A 23,773-nucleotide genomic window follows, 5' to 3' on the forward strand; every position below is an offset into this window, starting at 1 on the left:
GACCAGGAGCTGGCCAGGACCACACACAGCTCTCCCAATATCCCAACCTGACGAAGAAGAGGGGGATGGAGGAGACAACCAGCACGTTGTGCAGAAGGGAAGGAGATGAAATCCAGCTTTTGACAGGAAAGGACCATGAGGCCTAAGCTCAGATCAAAAACCCTGTGGAAATGAGTGGAACTTTTGACAGGGGAAGGACAGAGGCCCATGATCTGCATCCTAGAGACGTGCATGAGGTTTTCCTGTAGGCATGGGCCCTGTTTTGGGCAGGGCATGCAGGCTGGCATGCCCATTGCTTCCTCTCAGGCTGCTTGTAGGTCTCTCTGTAGGCCAAAGTCTTTTGGGCAAGATATCTAATGCCAAAGCCACCTTACAAAGGTGGGCTCCTCTCTGCCAGCTCAGCCCCAAGGTTGGTCCAAGCCCCTTGCAGAGCTCCTGGTGGGGTGGAGGGCTGTCCCCGGGGCTTGGCTGGAAATAAATCAGTGTTGCATTCCTGTGGGTTTCCTGGCATGTGGAGCAATCACACCCTGCGGAGTTAGGATCAGAGCCTTTCGTTTACCGTGGACTTGTTTTCTGGTGTAATGGAAGGTTTGGTTTCCACCATAACTCATGAGTCAACATGTTACAGGCTGCGAGGATGCATCTAGCTGACGGACAGAAATGGTGCATTGGGCTTAGTTCTTCCAAAATGCAACTGTTTTGTTCCAAAGACAGGCCTTCACCCAGCAAAAGTTGCTGCCTTCAGACATAGCTCCTTCCTGGAGCCCACAGCCCTCCGTGCATCCCTTCCAACAGGCACTTTCTCCACTTATAAACAAGTCTTGCTCTTCCCAGTATTTCCAGGATGCAGGAAGATATTCCTACACATCCTCCGTGGCCACAAACACACTGTGTATGTTGTGGGCTTAATAAACAAAGAGTATTTGTTAAGCTTTCCATCAGATCATTCCCACCGAGACATGACACATTCTCAGGTCCAGTCAGTGGAAGCTTTTACTTAGGAAGAGACAGGGAAAGACATCTGCTTCAGCAAACCTCAGCTGATAGCAACTGGGAGAGCGCCTTTATCTCTTGTAATGGTATGCTAATTCAAACCAGAGCAGATTTCCTCGGATACCATGGCAGCAGGCTCAGATTGTTGCTAGAATCAGAATTGTTTGCAAGAGCCGATGCGCCTGACCAGACCTAAACTCTAGAAATGCTGTCACCTGGCCAAAAAGCACCTGACCTGCTGACAGGGGGGTTCAACTGGTCCCACTGCTATGAGGTCTGCCCATTCGGATGTCCAATCCCATGTCAGGCCAGGACTTCACCTCTTTGTCCTTGCCGGAGTGCCAAGAACGCTCAGTCCTCTGCTCTGCAAAAGGCTGAAGCACATGCCTCTCTTTCCAGCCAAGCATCAAGGAAATGATGATTTCTCTGCCTTCCAGTAACTTTTTAATAATGTGCAACTTATCTAACTTGGGACAGATCCCGTCATTTTGCATCAATGCAGATTTATCCCGCAGCTGCACAGTACGAACAGATGAGGAGGTGCTGCGTGTCAGGAGTTATTTGCTGCCACTGGGACAACAGGGCCAAATGCTGCCCTCTCCTACAGGAGAACAAGGGTGTATGTTTGTGGCATTGGGCTCAGGGGGGGTTGGCTCCCAAAAAAGTCTCTCGTCCCAGTTTACCTGAATGAGCAAAGACACGAGAGAGTCAAAGGATGCTTCTCAACGTGTGTCATTCCTCGGGGCTGTGGGAATCAGGATTTACAGATGCAATGTCCCCTCACCAACTCCTACAAGAAATGTCCAAACACAACTTCTGTGCTAGACCTTTCCATAGCTTCTCTCCCAGTGATGAAGAGTGTCTCCTTTTTTGCTCCATGCTAAATCCATTTTTTCCTAAATGCCATTAGGAAAAATATTTTCACGTGTTCATTTTCAGGATTGCCACTCTGCAGATGTGCTGTCTACACCATTGTAGGGAGGGTTGGCCTGAAACAAGGAACACCTTGTTTGCAGAGGCAGCACTGGGAAGCAAGATTACCAAAGCGAAGGAGGAATGGAGAGATCTTACAGAAATACTTCCGTCCATTCAGGACAGCACCAATACCTCACAGCAATGAGTTCCACAGGTCAACGGCAGCATTTGGAAAAAAAAAAAAATCAAGAAAAAAAACACCTGTTTCCCATGCAGTTATCACCTCTGAATTCAAATATGTTGGAGATGGCCATGGTATTGCAGCTAAAGACAACAGAAGAGCCTCTGACAACTTTAACAGCAGAGCCCTTTGACTCTGATCTCTTTATCTGTGGTGTCTTCCTACATCATCTGCAAGGCTGAAGCTATATACCAGCACAGCATCTGGCTGCGGGTGGGTTCGCTCTCTCTGCAGCTTCAAAAACTAAAAAAAAAAAAAATAAAAATAAATTCCCAGTGCAGGCACAGAAGCACCAGAACTAATTTTCCGGCAGATGCAAGAGACCGTCAACTAATGTAGGAAATTAAATGTTTAAGGAAATTATAGAACAAAAATATAAACTCTTGAATGGGAGCCAAAAAACACAAATTCCATCATTTATCAAAAAAAAAGCTCTAAAATGAGCCTGAAACACTGTGGGGACGACTGAATGAAAGGCTATATTCAGGCAGCAGCACTGTTTAGCTTACTTTTTGGACCTTTTCCCTTTATTGATGCTGTTGGGAGGCCCTCATTCCAAAACCTCTAATGCCGTCGTGTTCTAGGATGAGTTACTAAAAGCAACCGTTCTTCTGCATATGAAAACATTTGATTATTTGCATGTTCGGTGTCTTTAATGCCTCTTTTGTGCCTCTGTTTTAGGGCTTGAGGCAGATGAGGGATCTTGAATTTCAGCAGTATTCTGATATAAACTTCCTCCAAGAGAGGGAAGGCAAGGAAGAAAAAGTTTTTGCAAGCCTGAAATGGAGTCAAGGAGGGCTGGTTTTCTTGATTTACTTGAAGGGACCGATGAAGGTGTTTATTCAGGACTTGTGGAGTCCTGCCAGTCCTTAAATAAGGACTCAGCCCCAAAGTTTCAGCATTACCTAGTGCTCCTCCTGCCATGTGACACAGAAATATCCAATCTGAACCACCCCAAACTGTTGCTGTAGTGGCATGAATACTGGAACCGTGCACAGGACAGACGAAGGGCTCAGAGAGCTGCTCCATAAGCATCACAGAAAAGCGGTGAGAGTGTATTAGGGAGGCATTTAGGGGCAGAAAACCTCTTGGCAGGTCACAGCAGCCAAGTCCAACACTTTGTGTTGTCACTTTGGCTTTTGCTTTCTTGGGCTAGAAAGTTATAGGGAAGCTGGAGGCACCTGGCCAGCGGAGATTTGTTAACGTACTAATGCTGGTAAATACTGTCTAATTGACCTGTGAAACTCACTGCTGCAAGGCATCAGCATGACTCCAGGTATGAGCAGATCATGGCTTATTCCCTGGCAGGTTGGCTGGTGTTGAAACAGTACCTGGCGTTGTAGGAGATGCTACCACTCTGCAAAAGCAGATTAGATCTCAGTTAAAAGTGCTGCCGAGCTCCAGTGTGCAACTGCAAAGGGCTAAGAGCTTGTAAATCGCCAGTGGCCAGGGCTCAGCGGAGAAGTGGTAATTCATTAAGCCATGATAATTCAATTGCCTGCGATTTTCTTCCTCTAGCCAACAAATCTAGTAGGAATCCACAAGAGAATTGCTTGCATTTATGGCTAACAAGATTAGTTGGTCATAATAGCCGGCATTAAACAAACAAAAAACAAGAGGTTTGGAGGAAATCAAAATCTTCAGGGCTTAAACCAATGGCTGGGGATTAGGAAGAAATTCCTCTGATGTTCAGTTATTCCTAATCTCTTGTGGCTTCTTACATCTCTTGCCAGAGCATCTACCCTTTGCCCAAAAAGTCCTGGCCTGGGTGCAGCTCTGTCCTGCTCCACCACGGGCAGGGATGGGGCTGCAGAGGCCAGCCGAAGGAGATCACTTTGTCCCCCCGCACACCCCGGTGGCCCTCGATCCCTCAGCGCTGTCTCTCTGCATCCCATTTTCAGCACATCAGCTTTTGGCACCAGAGCTCAGGATTTACCCGTCAAGGTGCTCCGAGAGCTCTGAGCTGCCTTGGTTTTCTCAGTGCTGACTTGCTCAAGTAGCACCGCTTTTATTGGAGCTTTTATTATCGGCAAATAGAGCCCAGCTTCGCTTTCCTGGGCCAGCAGCACCATCTACAGCCCGCTCCCACATGTGCAGTTCACTTCTGCCCGTGGAAATGTACCCCCTCCTTCCATCTGCAGCTGAGGAAAAAAAAAAAAAAAAAGTGTCACAAATAATTTACTCGTGTTAGGGTAGAAAGAGAAGGTGACAGACAGAACAGCACCTCTGGGGCTGGAAAAGGTAACATGCAGCCATATACAGCTTGTGTAGTGTAATAAAAACAGGACGGTAGGCGTAGTACTGTGAGAGGCAAAAAGGATATAGTCCTAGCTAGACAAGTTATCTGCTGGTAGCTTGTTCCCAGGTAGTGCTGCATGTATCTGGAGGAGGAAGCTTGTCAGCCAGCAGGGGTACAAGCCGTGTACGGTGCTTCCATCATGTAAAAGGGGGGAAGGAGCTTGGGCGGCGTGACAAGAACAGATGGCGACGGAGCCAGGACCACTGTGGATGCTGCTTCTGATTTCCTGGCCAACAGCAGGGTCGTTGCTACTTCTCCAAAGGCAAATGAAGAGGGTCGTGGGGTTCAGTGCCCTAAAAACATCCATCCAGTGCAGAACAAGAGTCTGTTACACCATGACAAGAGCTGGTGCTGTGCAGGGCTTCCAAAGGGCATTTAAGGAGCAAGTTTATATCCTATAGAAGAAAACCATATGAAATCACTCTAACATGCCACTGGAAGAGAGCAGGCGCAACCCAGGGCACAGCGTCTTGCAGCTCTCTGCAATAGGAAGCAATCTGAAAAATAAAGCTCTGAGACATTGCTAGCAAGCAGAGCATTCCCCATGATCACAGAGGAGAAAAAAAAAAGAAAAAAGAAAAAAAAAAGAAAAAAAAAACTACTTCCCTCTGTCTTCAGGTCTAGGGGGAAACCCTTCCTGCTGCCCCAGCACTTTAAGCTCCCCAGGCTGGCCTTTGAGACAGCACTCAGCTGCTTAGAGGAGCCAGTGCTGAGAGCATGGGTTAGAGCAATGTCTTTCCCAGAACGAACTGGAAACAATTAAGTCCTGAAAAACGGGTTGGCCAAAGCACTGCGGTGTGTTTAGAAGAGGACAACCCTGTGTGGCCCCAGTGCTACATGCCACCACTGAGGACAGCAGCTGGGGACATCTGCATCATGATGTACGCAGAATGGCAGGAGGAAGAGCTGGACACACACACAGATTAGTCCTAATCTAACCTATCCTGCCTCTTTTTGCAACAAATCTATGTTTTGCTGTGTTGTCAGAGGAGCCATGGACCAGTAAACCCAGGGGAACACATAGATTTCCCCCTTGTCTTCTCTTCCTTCCTCTCCTCCACAGAAAGCAGGATCTGCTGTGCTGCTGACAGCTGAGTTAGACCCCACCAGTGCTCATTAGATGAAATTCTCTGGAACAGAGATTGTACCTTGTGGTTACACCCACATTAGTAACCTAGACGGGACCAAGAGACCCAGACATGGTGCATGTGCCATCCCATAGCTGTCCACGGCCACCCACATGATGCAGGGGCACAACAAGGCAACCCGGACCAGCAGCCGTGCTCCCGATAGGTAGTTTGGATGAAAACCCCTGCCACTGCTGAGGAAATGGTTTGAGCACTTTGGAGGAAGCTGCTATATGCACCGTGGTCTCAGGTACCAGGAGCAGCAACCACCAGGTCCTGGAGCCACAACTGCAAAGCCAAAGCAGTGCTCCTGGAAGGAGGGAGCAGAGATTTCCCAGGAGATGCTGAAGCGCCAGGACCACGCATCTTTGATCTCATTCACTCTGTCTCTCTCCGAGTAACAAGGGACTATACAGGAATAAATCAGCATAGTAATGGTGATGCTAATTGCAGCTGAATCTGGGATGGACTAAAATTTACACATTCCTTTAACAGCCCAATTTAAAACACTTTTTTTTTTTTTTTTTTAATGAGAGCAACTGTTATTTGAAAGATCAACCAGCCTTTCAATGCTTTTGAAATTTTGATTAAAATATAAAGACAACTAACAGGACAGATCCTGATCTCTATATCACAGTATAATCGACACTACCTCCTTTGTTAACATGGAGCCATTCTGAGTGACTGAGGTCAGAATAAGGCCCTGTATTCAAAAGTGTGCCCTTTTAATAAGAGGCAGAAATACACTTCTGTTCCCATTTCTCCTTGGCTGAGCAACACTGCACTGTTAAATAACTGGCGTTTCAATGCCTGTGTGCAGTGACCACATTCCTGAGTGAGCAAAGAGCTATGAAGTGTGTGAAACTGCTAACCCTACGTATCAGAATACATATACGTGCGCTGCTTCGTTACCACCGGGGTGAGACTTCCACTCTCTGCCCCTGCACCTGAGGACCTGTAGCTTCAACTCAGGAGATAAGCTGGATGCAGTGAGTGCAGTCTGTGGAAGACCTTTCTTTGATCTTTGCTTTGACCAAAACTAAAAGGGCCTCAGAGACGTGTCTCTTATGCACAAAAGAGCAGAGCCTAGATGCATCTGTGCTCACACTTGGGTCCAGGTCACTGAGTGCCTCAAAATTATAATTACAGTGCCCCAAGTGCTTAAGCCTTCCTATTCTCACGCACTCCTCTTGCTGATGGTTTTGGTGCAGGCGGAAGGTATACTTCACCCCATACAGAGGAATCGGGGGAGATTGGCAGTTTTCCCATTCCTATTTTCCCAGCTCCACTGCAGACACCATCACAGGGGATTCAGTTTGGAGATGACACTGTAATAGAGATGTAAAAGACTTGAAACATTCCCTCTCACCCATGCTGCTGTTATACATGGCCCAGAGCCTTGTCTTGCACCAGCCACCATTGAAGACAGCAGCTGCGTAAAGATGGGCAGAATCCCTCCTCCTTGTCCATTCTCTTGTCAATCTGTCCCACTGCCAGTAGCTTGCTTCCCCTTTTGGTGGTTATGGTCACCAGTCTCCAAAGTGAGTACATACCAAGCTGGAGACCAGTCAAACCACCCGACTCTCATCAGTCAATGCAGAATCTCAGATTTTGCATTGGCTTGGTGTTCCATGAGTTTCGGATATAATCAATTACAGAGAAGCTGTGATAGCCCTTAGGAAAATGTTTTAATTAATCTCACAGAACCCTCTGTTTCTACTTTCTTTCCATTAAATCCTGTGTAGGTCCCCAAAGCACCCCACTCACATCCACTTCAGCCTTTGGCTGCCTGAAGTCTCAGCCTTGAGGCCAGGAGCTGGTCTCATCAGCAACATCCAAAGTCACCCCCTCTGATCTCTCCAGAACGCCTCTCTAAATCCCTCTTTCCCCCATCCACATGTGGTCTGTTCTTCATGCCTGCCTGTATGCATCCCAGACACTTCACACCTTCATCCAGCTTGAAATATTTGCCTGGAAAATAAGCATTTTGGCAAGTTTCCTCATTATAGCCTACTCTCACTTCTTTCTGGAGCTTTGTTCAGGAGAGAGTAGAAAGCTCCAGGGGATTCTTTCCTGAGTCTCAGCTTAAACCTGAAGAGGATTTAACTGTGGCAAAGCCACAAGACAGCATCTTGATTTGGGATATTGCTCTGCTCCTAATAGGAAGGCTCAGAGACTAGGCCTGGAGGTGCACACACACTTGCCTCTATGCTGAACTTAATTTATGGTGTGTTGTCATATAAAGAGCTGTTAAATGGAGTGCTAATCTTCTCCTTTAAGGGGGAGCTATAATAACACAGGGGTATGAACAGGCTCGTGCACTTGAATCAGCCAAGCCACAACTCTCCAGGCCTTCTCCCCTGTAGTGAGTCAGGGTAAATGGTTGTAGCACTGCTGATGGCAGTGGATGGAAGTACGTATTTTCTGGTACATTAGATATGCATGCATAGGAAAACTTGCTTTCAGTTTTATAATATACAGGTATGTGCAGAGTTTGGCTTTGCTTCTCTGGTAGAAACCTCATGGCTGGTTGGAAGCATCCAGGTGGGACTGGAGTGTCCCCGAGGACCGTATAACAGTGATCCTCAGTGACACATGAGAAGGGAAAGGCTAGTCCTCAGGAGGAGTGCTGGGTGGCTCTGGATTCCCCACCAGCAGTCAAACTTCCTCCAAGAGCCACATGGAAAGAAGTTTCAGATGATTATGGGAGTCAACCCTGTCTTGGTGCATAGGATTTCAAAAAACAGCCTCTCTCCAAGAGAGGTGTCAAAGGACAGGTGGTGCCAAGTTCTGGGTGAGGATGCAAGGCCACAGTGGCTTTTAGCACCAGGAGGGGGGCTTAGCAGAAATGGTGTCTGAGGATATTATAGCTCTTTAAATCAAATTTGGATTAATGTCAGTGAAATGACCTTTCCACTGACAAATGGCACAACCTCCAACTTTTCATAGTTTTGGGGGAACTCATGTCCAGCTCATCATTTTTATATATAAGGAATTAGGGAGAAAGTGCATTGTTTTTCTCTGGTTTATCTATCACATCATATTAACTAGTTAAAGAACACACAGAGAATTACTGACGTAGATTTGTAACCCACATTTTGTACTCAGATTATGTTACTATAGCATATTCCTTGCTTATTGATGGTGATACTTTCAATCATGATAACACAGAAATGAACCTTTATACAGTGTCATTGGAGAACTTATTTCTCATTGAAGCAAAGAGGCTAAAATCCCTGCTTTGAATGTGACCTATTCACATCAGAGTCCTCAAAATCAGCAAAATCTACCAATTAGATGATCTTTGGATAAAATCTGAAAGTAATCGAGGCTTCGGCTGGATTTGAGGATCTTTGAGGTCTTTTCCAACCTAAATGATTCTGTGAGTCTACGATTCTACCTCTGTCCCCTGTGACTATGATCTCTGATCAACCTGTGGTGTAAATCAAGGCTTCCCTTTGAGACTTCCACACTGTTATCAACTTACCAGTGACGCATTGGAGGGGGCACAGGAATTATGCTATTTGAGCATACACATCCTACCTACCTCTCCTGAAAGCAGTATTGACAATATACAAAAATGCCACCCACGCAAACCTGTGCTGGTAACTCTCTTCTGTTGGCATTTCTGCAAGAAGAAGCACAATAAATACAAGCAGGCTCTCACTTACTACAAAAGAAGAGCTTTTAACCAACGTTACTATGCAGCACACAGAAATAGTCAGTAGAGCTAAAGAGCCTAGAAAGTTAAGCCAGGCCCAAGTCTGCACAGTAAAGCATCGTGGGATTTTAGTTTTGTTTAAACCTTAACCAAAGAGGTGTAGAAGCAAGTGTCTAAATTATAGCACGGGCCAACAGAAATATGAGGGAAAAAATGTGAAAGTCAATGGAAATACATTCAGAGTTGAAGGCCTTGCTGCCCAACACTGGTTATTCCCTAAGAAATGTTTTTTTCTACTTTCAAATGTGCTACAGAATGGTTCAGGAGCAGCCAGAGAAAATCTGTGGGTTTCCAGAAAGAAAATCAATGAGAGCAAACGTCTCTCCTCACTTCAGTGCTCTGACTTGACAAGAATTTTGCATTTACAATCTCTTCATAAATTTTTCACCTCAGGTGCCTCCTTCACCCTTCAGCTGGCAGATCTCCAGCCAGACTGACCACAGAGACACCAAGCTGGCCAGACACTTGTGCCCTGTCTTGTCTAAACAACCTTCTCTCCTGATACGCAGGAACTTCCCCATGTCCATTGGAGGGGACTATCTTATTTTTATTGTTGTTGTTGTTGTTATTGTTTTTGTTATTTTTATCATAAGTATTATTTTATTGTAGCTTCTTCGGGCTTTCTGCAACACTGAGAGACTCCTGGACAGAGAAATCAAGATCCAACAAGATGCCACGTGCTTGGGATGAAGTGCATTCCCCAGATATCCCCCTGACGCTGTAAGGGAAGCCAGGAATCAGTGCTATCTCCTCCCACAACGTGGGAGCTGCCCCTCTGTGCTGGTCTGTCCCCACCACTGCTCCATGCAGCTCCAACACCTGGTAGCTGCTGGCACATTCATCACCTGCCCCGACATTTTGGTGCAATACAGGATGAGAGGAAATGATGGCATTCCCTGAGGAACAGAAAATGGAGTTTCAGCCCTAGGTGAAGGTTTAAAAGAAGTTGCTGCTCAAGCACAGAAAACAAAACAACAAAAAAAAAGGAATCTGCTGAGCCATAAGCTGTTAGCTCTGGTTCTGCTGTCCTGGTGTTGTGGTTTAACCCAGCAGGCAGCTCAGCACCACACAGCTGTTCGCTCATTCCCCCACCGTGGGATGGGAGAGAGAACTGGAAAAAAAAAAAAAAAAAAGATAAAACTTGAGGGTTGACATAAAGACAGTGTAATAGAACAGAAAATGAATGGAAAATAATAATAACGATAAAAGAATATACAAAACAAGAAATGCACAATGCAATTGCTCACCACTTGCTGACCAATGCCCAGCCCAGCCCTGAGCAGTGCCCTCCCCAGTGTTTTTGTTCAGAATTATAGTACAAAATATCCCTTGGGCCAGCCTGGGCCAGCTGTCCTGACTCTGTCCCCTCCCAGCCTCCTTGCTGGCAGGATGCTATGAGAAACTGAAAAATCCTTGACTTAGTGTAAGCACTGCTCTGCAACAACAAAAACATCGGGGTGTTATCAGCATTGTTCTCATCCAAAATCCAAAACACAGCGCCATAGGAAGAAAATTAACTCTATCACTGCTAAAAGCAGGACACCTGGCCAGGTAAAATAGACAAGAGGCATCATGGGCTGTCCTGGAGCTGTACTTCTGTTGGCTGGTGGTTGTCACTCCACATGTGGACACTGGATGTTGCCTGCTTTGTCCTCATTGTGCCCTCTCGTACTCTTGGTACCCAGACACTTGGTGAATTTCCTCGACCAGACCATCCAGTTGTATTCACAACATAGGCTTACAGCAATGGAAACATCTCTGCCTCTTCAAAGAAATCCCAATAGTTACAACATGTGAAGATCTGGCCCCATGCTTTTTGGCTGCTTAGTAGGTGCCATAAATAACTCAAAAACATGCTTTGACAAAGTCTGGTCCTGTGGATTGCCTGACTAGGAGTCCTGCCATAGACCTGGCAGGGAAAGGGACCAAATCCACACATAAACATGACATATTTGAAGGCTGAGAGCAAAACCCAGCAAGTGATAGGGAAGAAAGGAGGAGAGCTGGGGGCACGCAATGCAAGGGCTTGAAAGCTGTACCCTCCCTGCAGTGCAGACAAACCAAAATCAGGGGTCACCAGTGTGGCAACAGGTTCTTCTCTGCCATGACAATGTTGTAGATAGATAGAGGAAGAGAAGTTGATGAGACCAGGTGCTGCACCAACAGAGTAAAAATATTGCTTCTAGTGCAGAGAATGAGGAGAAAATGAACTCAGGGGTTGCTAGCAGGATATTGAAATGGTGACAGGCAATTATGGACCTATGTTTTGAGTTAGGTCAAGAAGAGAGTCCAAGACATGAAGAGTCCAAAGGATGAAGTGTCAATAAAATAGGTATAGAGAAAAAAAAAAAGAGAGAGGACAAAAAAAAATCAAAATCGGGTCAGTTTAGGTAGATTAAGACAGAAAATTAAGGCAAAATCCAAGTGGAGTCTGCCCAGAAATAAAGAGGTAAGTACAGACATTCCCTATTTGCAATAACATGGGTTTGCGTAGTGATTAGCTGATGGGGGGAGGGGGGGGCTCTGCCAGTGTCCTCCCCACAGCCCCCTGTGCATGCCCAGATCTCCCCACTGCCATAGGACCCTATCTCCTCACAGCTGGACCCCTGAATCCTGGGCAAGGCTTAGTCCTAACCTGCAGACACCCAGGGACAGGCCTTAACCTCTGCTTAAGGCAGGGTCACAGCATGGCTGTGGTGGTAAGGGACTTCTGGAGATGTCCCATCCAGGGCCCCTGCTCAAACCAGGCCAGAGCAGGTTGCTCAGGACATTGCTGGCACCACAGGTTGTCTCACCAGCACAAGATGTTCACATCTGGTGACCAAATTGCTCCCTTTCTGTCATCAGAGAGTTCACCACCTGTGGGGAAGGGCCTGGTGCAAGGCCTGATCTGCAGCCCCACTTGGAGGAGTTCTGCTGGGCCTGCGACACATGCAGAAAGGCAAAACATAACCCCAGCTGTAATCCTTGTCCTTACCACAGTTTTTACTCTTTCTTTGGGTTAAAGAAAAACAAAATAAAAACCTCCAGTGTAAAAAACATAAGTTACATCAGCATGTGATCTGTGAAACGTGATGACGGAGGCTGGGCCTGAGACGCTCCAGAGCTGTGTGTCAGCAGGCAAACCATGGGGAAACCAAGCAAACTGGTGCCAGGACTCCTGGGAGTGGATTTCCAGAGGAAAAAAAAACACCTTCAGAGCAATGTGGGAGCAAGCACAGAGTATATAATGGAGCTGATAATGGGATAAAGTGGAGGAAATGCAGACACAACTGATTGTACTGTCTGGCTGTGGAGAAAAGCAGATGAATCGAGTGGGGCATGGCTGCTGAGAACGATATCCAAAGGAATGTGAAGGCTGAGGAGTCATTTGATGAGTACTGGGATTCCAGCAACCAGAAGAATGTGGAGAAATAGTATTGTTTGGGGATTTTTTTTTTCCTTTTTTACTTGAAACCAAGGAATGGAGGACAGAGTAGAGAATTCTGCTCCACAGCTGAGAACTTTGGCATCTGCACACAGACCGTGAAGCACAAACGCTTCCTGGCTCGACAGAGAACTCTTTGTGGGACCCGAGATTTTCAGGAGGAATTACTGAGGGCAGCAGAGCTAAAACTCCAAACAGCAAGGCCAGCAGAAATGTCCAGGGAGCGGACGCTTTCGGCAACCGCTGAGCTGAACAAGTGCATGGCTTCAGGTGAAGGGAAGCTGGGAATCAGGACAGCGAGATGAGCTGGGGGATCATTTATCACAGGGCAATGATGTAGAAATGAAAAAAAAAAGAGTACCTAAGTTCTGGATAACAGCTCAGGGAGGAAGAGACCTACTTTGTGTCCCCAAATAGCCCTTCCTTGCCAGAAGCTAGGCAAGAATAAAGCAGTTTTGGTGATGGAGGTGTTGGGGCTCTCCAATGCAATGGCAGATGTGGAGCAGGTCTCCAGGCTGGGTGGAATTAGATGGGATCAGAGGAGTTTTCCCTCCAGTTCTCTTCCCCACACGTAAAGGTGGTTTTGCCCCAGGAGAAGGATAAGACCAGGGAGAGGCAATACTGATCCATGGTCTCAGTGCTGTTAAGGGGGAACCTGGGGGTGGGCACAGAGCAGGAACAGGCTGACCCTGGAGCCCTGACATCCCTGGCATCCCGGGTACTGAGGGAAGACATTGTGCCCTAAAGGAAATATAAATGTGAAGCATCTGAAGACTGAAACATGAAGCTCTCAGGCCTCAGGATGGTGGGCATCCCCATGTATGGGCCCCATCGGTTGGCTTCATGACCATGGAGTCATGTTAACTCCCTGCCATGCCAAATGTGAGACACAAATATCCTAAACGTCACAGCCTCTGGTCCTCATGTACCCACAGACAACCACCTAAGGGGCTGGTGGTGGCTCCCATCACTCAGCTGGCTCCCTTCTCAGCCAAGCCCACTCCAGGAGCATTCCCAAACCAACACGTTTCACAACACATAGGGCCGGAATAGCAGGAGCCAATTTCCCCAGCTTCCTGCCTTATATAGCATCACGCCACAGATGGGCCATAGCATATTGTGCTCGTCCTAAAACAAGTGTGTGACCACACAACCATGCCATGTGCCAGCTCGTTCCGTGAGATGGTGGCACATCAGCCACGGTGCATCAAGCTGAAGACCACAGTCCCTGGCATCACTCAGCCACTTGCTGGCAAATCTGAGGCAGCCCCATCACTGGATGGCAAAGAGCATTTTAAAGCTCACTCAACTTTATTATTTGACAGTGACTTGCTATCCGTGTACAAAAGTTTTTTGTTTGTTCCTGTTGTTGCAATGTTTATTCCCCAAACTTTCAATAGTGGGCTTTTCACAAAGTGTTTCCCCAGCAGTGGGAACTACATATACAACACAAAGCAAACACTTGCAAGATAAACATCCTTCACATCCCGTGCTGGTCCTAACCCCTTGGAGCTTGCCATTACCTCCCTTGGAGCAATTCAGCACAACTTAATCAAAGTTAAAAATGATACTGTGTGATTTTATTTTTTGTACTTGCTCAGCAAGCTTTTATTGGCAGTTGCTGCCAGGATCTGGGATCCTGCCAAATTCCCTGGTTATATTGCTCCAGTGTGGACAAACAAAGAAAGCCTATTTAAAGCTTCTTGGAGGCAAATAAGGTAAAAACATAACAAAATAAAAAAACAATGTGTAATTATTTGTTTCCTTTATGAAGGGCCTCCTTTGGAGTCCTTTGAAATCTGTACTGGCTTCCACCTACAAAAGTCACCCAAGTGTATTATTTAATATTAATAGACATTCCTGAACCAGAATGCTACAACCAGAGGCACAAAATCTGGGGGAAAGAGGCTATCTGCATTTGCATTTCATATTAAACTCTCTGAGCCAAAATAACAACTTTAGCTCCTTGGCTTTCTTGGTAACGTTGGTGGCTTCACATCATGACTCAAAACAATTTTGTATTTAAATTAGTTAAGCGCAATTATATTAACCAAGAATTTTATATTAATTAAGAATTTAATGCAAATTATAGCAGATCTCAGTGCAAAATTGTGATGGGAAGATTTCCTGGCCGGGGAGAGTGGAGAGGAGGAGAAAAAAAAAGGGAGACGTGCAGATAGGATGGGAGAGGAGAGGAAGAGAGGGAGATGGAGAGGGAGAGGGAGAGAGGTGCAGTGGGCACAGGAGAGAAGAAGAAAGATGGAGGAGAAGGAGAAGGAGAAGAGAGGAAAATCTCTCCCTGTTGGACAATGATATTTGGCAGCATTTGGAGCCAAAGTGCCTCCCGTCAACAACACACACAATGTACTTTTGAAAAAGCAGAAGCGTACATGTAGTTCCTTGGCAAATGGAAATAACCATCAATGTACATACAAACAGGTTTTGGAGCATATGTTTTATGAACGCCCAAAAAACTGCAACTTACTTGTTTTTTTCCAGGTCGCCTCCAATTTATTATGCAGAGTCAGTTGCTTTCTAGCGTGCACAATCCCAAGTCACAATAAGCAGAAGGAAAAAAAAAAGAATCACCTTTCTCCCAGCAGAAAAGTCTGACAGCAAAAAAGAGCTAAGAGCTGAGAAAAGCTTCTTTTTTCCTCACCAGTGGCTGCAAAAAAGAGATTAGTGGGAAAATAAAGTCCCCGTTTTGCAGCTCCCTCTCACTCAGCAAATTTTGGTCTGAGAGAGCCTCTTAAAACTTTTTTACAAAGCTTGAAAATGCTAAGTCTAAGTAAAATTCAGGTCACTTGTAAGAATTTCTTGGGGAATGTCTGAATTTCCACCTGTAACAGAAAGCAGAAGCTGAGATTTCTGCCTTTCTTGCCAGACCACCTTATGCAAGTCAAAGCTAGAGTAAATATTCACAGGATGGCTGAAGGACCTCTGTGGCCTTCTGCTCCGAGCCCTGCCCTAGCAGGGCCACCCTGAGCAGGGGTCACAGTCTTCAAGAAAGGTTTCTTTATTCCATTTACTTCTGTGGAAGACATTGGCTCTTTGTTACTTTTGTCAGGGTGGCTGTATCTTGTAATAGGATGGAGGGAAGAATAGGGTTGGGACTTCACCTCATGAAGCTTATGGCTCGTGTCAGACCCACAGCCAGGTGGACCATCTTGAGCGAAAAGTCTTGGGTGTGTTCTGCAGACCTTTAGCATGGCCCCAACTCACCAGTCTTTGAAAGTCACAGTCCTTAAAACCTACCAACTCCTTCCTGCAATTCCCCCTCTGCTCCTGCTGCGACTGATCTGCAGCACTAATCCAAGAGGATTTCTTGTGTCACCTCCCTACGCTTCTGTGTGAAGGACAGATCATCTCCCCAACGGCCTAAAAGGAAAGCTGAGAGTTGAAAGCAGTCCATCGATCCATCTGCAGAGCTGTGAAGAAGATGAAAAGGAAAGGCAACTTGCTGTGACAGCAGCCTCCCACCCTGGAGCTGTCTCGTGCAGGAGGAAACAGCTGGGACGAAGGCCAGCTCTGGGCCAGAGGAAATGTCCGACTCCACTGCAGTGACACCTATTTGCTTCTACCATATATTTACTTATGGGGTCTTTGTAAAGTTACCCTTGGAATCGTAAGTTATATTACAATGTATTGCAGAAAAAAGGGAATTGCAGCAAAATGCAGCTTGGTGGCAGGGGTACGTCACAAGTCTGCCATCTCCCCACGTGCAAAGCACTGCGTAGTGGGGAGGAATAGCACTTGGGTCCTTGTCATGAGCAGATACCTCATTCCCACTGAAATCCATGCAAATGACATGTCTAAAACCCTTAAGGAACTGGCTGTATAGCACCAGGACATTTCTAGCTTCCCATGCATGACAGCCATGCTGAAACGTGCCTTGGACCTGTTTATTACTGTTATCGAGACAACGCTGGTTCCTGTTGGTGCTAACCCTGTAGCTTGCACAGTGGGAACGAAACAAATTGAGAGCACGTAGCTGTACAGCCAACACAGAAACCTAACTCCTTGCTGCAGATGGTGTGGATATGTGGCCTTGCAGTTCATTTTGTCTTCTTTTGATGTTCCAAGGGAAGAAGCAGCCTTGTTTTCAACCTTTTCTTATTTGCAGACCTCTACCAGCAGTACAAAGCTGTGAAAGCAAAGGTGTGAACTACTAATTGGGAAATTAAAGCCCACTTACAACATTTACTTATGGAGCCTCAACCTTTTGGGAACCACGGGTTGAAACTCATGCTGGTTCTTTCTGCCCTGTGCCCCAGCAGACACCCTGCAGCATGCTGCCCCGAGCTCTGGAGTCTATCACCATCCTTTGCCACGATTTCACAGCCCAGGCCCCTCTCAGCATACTTGCACTGACCTGGAAACGTGCTTGCTGCTAACAAAAGGCCTCACAACCCTGCCTGAGCCATACCAGAAAACCTGGAGCTCGGTTTGGCCCATCCACTTCATCTCTCCTGCGATCTCTGGTAGGTTTCCAGCCCTTCGCTTTGTATTTTACTCATTATTACTCAAACTACAACCCAAGCTGCTGTTCATTTTATTTGAAAGAATCCACAATGTAATACCCTTTTATCCATTTCTTCATCATCCTCTGGATTTCACAGCCATGTATCAGAGCAAAATGCAACTGAAAGATGCAGTCCAAATTAATTGCTTGGTTGCTTGCCAGGAGTATAAAGTTCCCGTAAATTATATTTCTTACAAAGCTGAGAAACTGAATATCGCTGTGAGCAAAGCAAGTAATTAAGTGCACAACAGTTTCACACCTGGACAGGCAGCACAGGTACCTTAACTCCTTGCCTACAGCAATCAAGCTGCTTTGCTCCCTGTCCGCCCATGCAAATCAGCTGAAAAACACCTGGCAGCCCTGCAAAGTGCTATGCCACTGGTGGATTGGGACTCTTGTTTCGCTACAGGAATGCTTCTCTGAGCTGGTAAGATCCTGAGCCACATTTTAGCATAGTGGAGAACATGCAAGACCCTCATCTGGAGGTTTGGAGCTTGGATCAGACAGCAAGGAATGACGCTTACACACATGTATATATACACATATATGTATATATATGTACTGACCCATGTTCGTATTTATATTTATGTATCTGTAAATAGGAAAGGACAAATATGCCACCACCATTTCCAATCGCATTTTTTTCCTGCTCACGTTAGGATGGATGCTCAAATAGGACCTAATCCTGGAAAATACAAAGTCCCCCTTATTTCAGATGGCACTGAGAGAGCTTGTCTCCTTCCAGATGGGACTCTTCCCTTTCAGGATCTGGCTGAACACAAGCAATGTTTACTCTCAAGCATATACAGGTATTTCCTAACTCTTTTCTCTGCAGCCTGGATGATAACGTTCCCAGTCCATGTGTAGGTGACCAAGAACATTTCGTGGTTCATTTATACCTGGTCCAGTTATTGTCCAGTCAGGCCATTTCTCAGTCCCCTCATTCCACACCACCTCATCCTGGTGTCCCCACCAGCATCCTCCTCCTTTGGTCTCCATGGTCTGCCATTATCTAAAGCCCAAGAACAAGCTTTCCTGGGGCACCTCGGTTGGGATTTATGGTGGAAGATGAGAGCAGCGCTCGGAGGTATGAATTGCAGACCCCAAGCAGACAAACCGACTCCGGGCTCTGCCTTGAATAACTGTCACTCGCAGGGCCTCGGGCACCAGAAAGAAGTTAATAACGCTCCGTGCTCATGTTGAGTCACCCCAAGTATTGAAATGTCACAAGTTTGAGCAATGGGTTTGTCAGTGCCAGCTAAACAAACAGCGGGTGATACAGCACCAGCTGCTGGGGGCTCTGCTATGGGCAGGCTCCTGCCTCGCCCAAAGTCCTAGCATCACCCACCACTTTGAGACTCTTTAAAAGCCTTCATTTTACAGAAAATAGGGGGCCGTTCCCATTTTTGTTTAGAAAAAGCACATTTTTTCCACTACCAGTTGCTCAACCAGTGCTCCACCAGTGCTACCAAGCACTGCCCAGCTTCTCACCCCCACATCCCAGAGCTGCAGGGGATCAGAGATCATCTTGATTAAGCCGAGACTAAATAAAACTGAAGAGCTGCTCACAAGTCAGACCCTCAGCTGAAGTGTATTGGCATATATGGACACCAAGGGTCCTGGCATGATCTTTTCCCACTGAAAGCCTCTCCTCCAGAGCAACCCCATGTGTGTTTCACACAGCTTGCCCTGAGAAAGAGGGACAGGCTGGGGCCAGACTGGGAGAAACACGAACTTTTCCATGGTGCCAGCTGTGAGATGGCTGACAGGGGAGATGTCTGCTGGGCTGGCAGGTTCAGAGGTACCACGATGTACAGCCAGACACTGCTCATCACCCAGAACAGTTGTCACAGACAACACGAACAGTGCAACAATAAGATTTGCCTTTTTTTTTTTTATTATTAAACATCTGTCACCTCCATTAAATAGTTAAACCCACAGCCAGTGCCCATGTCCTGGATTCCAGGCAGACCAGATCTCAGCTGGAGATTTCAGATTTGAGACCCAGATATAAGTTCCATTGTTTGGAAACAACTGCTGATCAAAACACTGTTTTGGAAAGGATTTTATTTGTTTACAGAAATCTCCATAGAAACTCCATCAGAGATTTTTCTACCAGATGTGATGCTTCATTGTTAATTAGTTCATTTATCAGAACAACAGCTTTTCTATCACGAGATCTGGGCAGCTAAAATTCGGAGTGCTAGCTCCAGGCTGCCCATCAGACGGAAAATATTAGTAACAGGCTCAGCTTTTGGAACCGAAAACCTCCCAGCGCGTTGTGCAAAGCAGCAGCCCTCGCCACTCTCCAGCTACCACCGTGGAAACAGAGGCAGGGAGGACCAAAGCAGCTTCTCCAAGCACACGCTACGACTCAGCACGTAGATCCCAGCACTCAAATTCAGCTCCCCATCACTTAAACCCCAGCTTTACTGCAAGATCCAACAAAAAAAGTTATTGATTAATGTTATCGATTATATTCGATGACATTCTGCCTCCAAGCTATGGGGGATGTGGTGAACAGCAGCACTAAACAGGCTAGCAGCAGATGCTGCTGTGGTTGGGAAATAGAAAACAGCCAGCACACCTCCATCTCCTCAGCTTTGCTCAACACTCTTTAGGAGCTAGGCTGAGGATCTATTTTTAGACCAACATTTACCTCTCTTCCAACCCAAACATAATTCTCCCTCATCATACTGACGATGCTTTCAAAGGGAATGACAAGTCGTGGCGCCACGATTATAAATAAAACCATCAGCTGCTGGGCAAAGGCTCCCGCACAGCTCCCCAGCGCAAGCCAGGGTAACGCTTGTCACTTGCTTCCCAAATGCAGTCCCAGTGGGTTTGCTAACGGAAAGAAAGGCAGGGGCTGGGTGGTTTAGGTGCCAGAGACAGACAAGTGGTGGAACTTGCTGCATGATGGAACTTTGCATAACTAAGTTCCCAAATTACGTTCTCTCTTTTTCCTGCGTCTACCATGCAACGCTTTTTTTTTCTCTCCTTAATGGCACCTGTTCACTTAAGCTAGGGACAAATCCATGTCCAGAAATTCATGGAAAACATTTGGATTCCCTTACTGCCTGATGTCCTCCCACCCTGTGGGCTGCGCAGCCCATTCCCACTATTTAATATGTAGTGTTTGCTCCCTGAAGCCAGAATCACGTTTCTGCAAGTTTTGTTCTCTTCTTGACTAGCTACGAGGGAATAAGAGAAGCAGCTTGAAGAACTGGTACAAAAGGAAAAGAGTTAATTGAATTTGAAAAGCCCAACATTTACTTACGGTGGGAGGGAACAATAGAGGCTTTTGATTTTGGGGGGAAAAAAGGCAATGCAGAGAAACTATATTTCTTTGTAGATTAAATTGGACAAAAAAATTAAGACATCAAAACAAATTAAAAAGCAAAACTGGCTCAAGGATACAATATAGCTCAGCAAGCTTGCAAGACAAATTGAAGAAAAACATTGAAGGGTTTATTAGACAGCTCCATGCCATCCTACCACTTTTCCTCCAGAAGCATCTGAATTCTACCCTGCTGTTGCACAGGAGGGCTAGCCACCAGATCTGGGACTAGAGCAACACAGTAGCAGAAGGGCTTGAAGATCTTTCCCCCAGTCTTACATTGCAAGTCCAAGTGATTTAAAGAGATGCAGGGAGGAAGATTCACCACATTTGTGTCCCAAGCAGCTTTTTTCTTGTGCCTAAGAAGGTATATGACATGCGAGCACACTTGGTGATCTGTTGCAACCCATAATATGTTTGCTCCATCAAACTGTCACAGCTGCTTCTGGGACACTGGGATCATACGCAAGCTGGGCTCCAGCTCCATCAGTGCTCTGGCAGGTGACACCAGCCAGGAGCCAGCCTCACAGCCCGGCTTCTCCTCTCTAGCACACCAAGAGTCAGGAAGGACTCCAGGAGACAGATAAAGTTACACCACAACCCTCTTAAAGCCAGCAGGATTTCAACACTGGGAACCTCTCTCCCAGCAGACTCAAAAAAAATAAATCTAGAGTCTGACAGAATTATGTTCCCGGTCTGCAAATGGCCACAGAGATGTTCAGAGTAAGATATCACTGGCAGAAGCCTGGTGGTAAGTGCTGAAAAGCAAATACCTGATGTAAACTGCTGTTAGTTTTACTGACGCTCGTATCACTAAAAGTAGGAAGAAACTCACAGAAATTCCTTCACTCCTGCGCACTATTTAGTTTGCCAGCACTAGGCATACAGGAAAGGAAAAGACATCTGTAAGAAAGTAAATGCTGTGACCAATCCATTTTACAAGCTCAAAGAAAATCAAAGGAATCTTTCAAAACCAAAAAAGAATCAGTTATGCCATGATTGAATGACTTCTGACAAGGCTGAGAGCTCCTCCTTCAGCCAAATACAGCATGCTGAAGCTAAATGCTTTCTAAGTTTGTTTTCTAATGGAAAAAGAGTATTAATTTCTCTTTTCTGCTTTAAAATATTGTTTACTGGTTCAGGTAGCAAACCTTTCCTCCAAAATGAGAAAAACATAGATGTTCCATTATTTGTCTGGCTTTCTTCTGTGCAATTTAAAGTGTTGGTTTTGGTTGTTTGTTTTTAAATGAGGGACAGAAATGAATTACATCTGCTTTGGAGTTATCAGTTGCAGCCTTAGAAGTGAAGCTGTACATTTAAGTGTCCACCTGAAGTCACAGCAACTGATTCAGCCTTCCATGGTTCAAGTTCCACACTGAGATGACTCTCCTGAAACTCTCCCACGTTAAACTACGGCATTTCTTTAAGCCAGAGCAGTGCAAAAAGGACTAGAAAGTCAGAATGAGAAAGTCAGAATGCAACCCTCCAATTCTGGAATCAGTCTGTAGATATGTATTAAATGCAACAGGGTTTGAGCCATGACTTCAGAACCTATAACTAGACGTGAGACCAAACAGCCTGTACTTGGACCACGAAGAGTGTTCTGCTGAAACTGGGTTATGATGGAACAGGAGCTGAAATGGCTGCAAAGGTGACTTTGGACATGCTAGGCAAGGCTAAGCAGTTACAGTTGCTTTGGAAGCCTAACAGAAAAAGGAGTCCCGTCATAAACAGACTGACCAACATCAGTGCAGAGATTGCCTGCACAGTGGCACAGCTGAGAAGAGTCCAAGGGCAGCTGCATGCCCTTAATTAAGACTTCAGTCATATGAAGAACCTGGGAAATGCTAATGAAAAGGTGTTAAAAGCCCAGTCCCCTGAAAGACCTTACTACAAACACATGAGTGCAGTTAGCTCACACAAGTAGGTTCAGGACCTTTGATCCACCCTGATCAACTTTGAAATAAAAATATCTCATCCCATATACTTGAACCAGAAACAGGCTGTCTGGAGCAAGAACTGTCACCCTCTGTTTGTGCAGCACCTAGCAATTACTTATATTTATATAAATATATATTACTTTAGTATAAATAAAGAAAAACAAGTGAACACAGAGGCACCAGGCAGTACGCTATTTCCCTATTATCTGCTTGCTGATGATAAATAGCAATAATATAACAAACCAACCAGCTTGATGCCTATCTGAGGGTAGTGTACTCTAATCTCATCCCACTGGAACACACAACTTTAGTACTGTGCATCCAGCCACCTATATTGTATGCTGTAAAGGTGAATTCTTCTGACGGGGACTGTCCAGCATTAGAGGAATTATAGTAAAAAAGAATGATGCTTTGAAATAGGGACAGTGACACTTAAACACTCTTCAATTAGGAATTATGAAATATTAGACTTCTTCTTCCAGACTGTGAGTGTTAAGTTGAAGATATTTTTCTCTGCAGGTGCAATATATAAGTTATCCCTTCTGAGCTGTTTAAAATGCAAAGGTCAAAGCAGACCACACAAAGCAGCAAAAAAGAAAAAAGCCATGCACAAACTTGACAAGCAAAATGTAGTCATCCAAACTGGAAGTTAAGTAATACTTAGGTGATGAGCTTTGGTAATTCACACATTCAAAAACTCATCCTCTTCAGCACACAGGCATTCACGGCCATCTCTATTCAAGTGATGGCTGTCACATACAGCCAGTTATCTTGTACGCAGGGAGACAACCAGCAAATAGGAGAGCCTCAGGCAGATTTCACAGCACAGTAGTCACAGATTGCAGTAGGACTGTGGTGTGCTGTCTCTCAACATCTTACTGAAGTGCAGTTTCCATTATGCAATATCAGTAAGCAATGAACAGCCACACGCGATGTGATTCTGGATAATACGCATGATAACGAGACCAAATGAAAGTTTTATCTGGTATGCTGCTCTCTTACTGGACTTGATCTGCATCCACCTCAGTCAGCAGATTGGGAACTAAGGTATATGCAATGCCCTTATATTCAAGGAAGGGAACAAATAAGTTGAGAGGCTCCTCTCCTTTCTCCACTTCACAGCTCTCTTCCCTTTATCCACTGAGATACTGGATCAGAGACAGTCTGCACACGCAGCCCACCCGAAGCCATCCTTGGACATTTCGCCCTGAAGGAACGAAGGAAGGTAAGGAGGGTGCCAGTACTCCC

General features: G+C 45.8%; 1 long non-coding RNA gene across 1 annotated transcript in view; it reads right to left on the reverse strand.

Moving 5' to 3' along the window:
- The window catches only part of LOC308195204, a 30,576-nt gene extending 18,856 nt beyond the window's left edge, over positions 1–11,720 (reverse strand). The window contains exon 1 of the long non-coding RNA XR_013951324.1: positions 4,086–11,720. This is a non-coding gene — a long non-coding RNA (uncharacterized lncRNA). The remainder of the gene's footprint in view (positions 1–4,085) is intronic.
- Positions 11,721–23,773: the final 12,053 nt, after the last annotated feature.

Source organism: Anser brachyrhynchus (genome assembly GCF_964034855.1).
Source record: "Anser brachyrhynchus genome assembly, chromosome: 4".
Lineage (NCBI taxonomy): Eukaryota > Metazoa > Chordata > Aves > Anseriformes > Anatidae > Anser > Anser brachyrhynchus.